Below are 2,543 nucleotides of genomic sequence, written 5' to 3' on the forward strand. Positions count from 1 at the left end.
GAGCACCCGGAGAAAACCCACGCATGCACGGAGAGAACATGCAAACTCCACCCAGAAAGGCCCCTGGACCGGGGTTTGAACCAGGGACCTGCTCGCTGAGAGGCAGCAGCTCTACCAGTTGTGCCACCATGCTGCCCCACCGGAGGACACTGGCTGATTCTAAAAAAGTTAAATCTGGTCCTCTGGACATTCAAAAAAACAATTTTTTGAATGTCCAGAGGACCAGATTTAACTTTTTTAGATTTTTCTACCTGGATTATTGAGCATGCATCAGGACACTGGCTGATTATTCTATCCTTATCAGAACTCTTACAGTGACCTCGAGAGCATCTATGAACATTGCTGACTGCTCTCGGCTCCCCCCTCTGCAGAATGTCTACGTCACTATGTGCTTGTTTGTGCGAGGTCTTTTTTTATTTTTAGAGGGGTTTTTTTCTCAGGCAGAGAAAAAAGTCTGATAAGAATTTTTTTCGCCTCCAACTCCTCCAAGTGTCCAGTTAACCACAGTTTTTGTCTGTCCAAACAGGTCTCACTTGTAAATGAGTCTTTGAGGCTCAATGTGATTTATCTGTTTAAATAAAGGTTGAATGAAAATAAAAGGTTTACTTGTGGTTCTTAGAATTTACAAAAACAGAATGGGAGGAAGATCTTCCAGTTCTCAGGCTCCTCTCTTGTGGAACCAACTTCCAATCTCTGTCCTTGAGGCTGACACATTGTCCAGTTTTAAAACTAGACTTAAGACTTTCCTTTTTGATAAATCCTATAGTTAGGGTCGGCTTGGGTTTCCTGAGCTGTCCCTTAGTTCTGCTGCTATAGGCTTAGACTGCTGGAGGACAAACTGACCACACTTTTCACTCTGCTGCTGTCTTTACTTACTCTGCTCAACCTGTTTTGTAATTGTAATTATTTTTTCTATCCTTAATGTGTTTGTCTTTCAGATACACCTGGACCTGGACCTACATCTGGACCTGGACCTACATCTGGACCTGGACCTATATCTGGACCTATACCTGGACCTATATCTGGACCTGGACCTATATCTGGACCTGGACCTATATCTGGACCTGGAACTATATCTGGACCTGGGACTATATCTGGACATGGACCTATATCTGGACCTGGACCTATATCTGGACCTGGACCTATATCTGGACCTGGAACTATATCTGGAGCTGGAACTATAACTGGACCTATATCTGGACCTGGACCTATACCTGGACCTATATCTGGACCTGGACCTATATCTGGACATGGACCTATATCTGGAACTGGAACTATATCTGGACCTGGACCTATATCTAGACCTGGACCTATATATGGACCTGGACCTATATCTGGACCTGGACCTATATCTGGACCTGGACCTATATCTGGACGTGGAACTATATCTGGACCTGGAACTATATCTGGACCTATATCTGGACCTATACCTATATCTGGACCTGGACATATACCTGGACCTATATCTGGACCTGGACCTATATCTGGAACTGGACCTATATCTGGACCTGGAACTATATCTGGACCTGGACCTATATCTGGACCCATATCTGGACCTAGACCTATATCTGGACCTGGACCTAAATCTGGACCTGGACCTATATCTGGACCTGGAACTATATCTGGACCTGGAACTATGTCTGGACCTACCATACCATACCATACCAATTTATTTATATAGCACTTAAAACAGCAACGAGGCCAACCAAAGTGCTGTACAAAAGAACCAAACATGCACAGCGGACAGGAAAACATAAAATAGAAATACAGATACAAATAGCAGCAGAAGCTAACTAAAATGGCCAACAGAGTAAAGAACAGACCGGGCCAAAACAAATCACACCGTGTTAAAGGCAAGCGAATAGAAGTGGGTCTTCAAGCGAGACTTAAAGACTGAGAGTGTGGGAGCCTGCCGGACACTCAGTGGCTACTCATTCCCCAGTCGTGGACCTGCAACAGAGAAAGCCCTGTCACCCCTGAGCTTACGACGGGTTTCTGGGACTGAGAGAAGCATCTGGTCTGCTGACCTCAGAGATCGCGGTGGGACCTGGGCATATACCTGGACCTGGACCTATATCTGGACCTGGACCTATATCTGGACCTGGAACTATATCTGGACCTGGACCTATATCTGGACCTGGACCAATATACCTGGACCTATACCTGGACCTATATCTGGACCTGGACCTATATCTGGACCTGGAACTATATCTGGACCCTGACCAATATCTGGACCTAGACATATATCTAACCTGAACCTATATCTGGACCTGGAACTATATCTGGACCCTGACCTATATCTGGACCTAGACCTATATCTGGACCTGAACCTATACCTGGACCTATATCTGGACCTGGACCTATATCTGGACCTGGACCTATATCTGGACGTGGACCTATATCTGGACCTGGACCTATATCTGGACCTAGACCTATATCTGGACCTGGACCTATACCTGGAACTATATCTGGACCTGGACCTATACCTGGACCTAAATCTGGACCTGGACCTATATCTGGACCTGGACCTATACCTGGACCTA

The 2,543-nt window shown here is 45.7% G+C and overlaps 1 protein-coding gene across 1 annotated transcript in view; it reads left to right on the top strand.

Annotated features, from left to right (window-relative positions):
• LOC119414348 (protein disulfide-isomerase TMX3) overlaps positions 1-2,543 on the top strand; it is a 51,899-nt gene that overhangs the window by 1,240 nt on the left and 48,116 nt on the right. The window lies entirely within an intron of this gene.

Source organism: Nematolebias whitei, chromosome 9 (genome assembly GCF_014905685.2).
Source record: "Nematolebias whitei isolate Nwh7 chromosome 9, NemWhi1, whole genome shotgun sequence".
In the NCBI taxonomy this organism is placed as follows: Eukaryota; Metazoa; Chordata; class Actinopteri; order Cyprinodontiformes; family Rivulidae; genus Nematolebias; species Nematolebias whitei.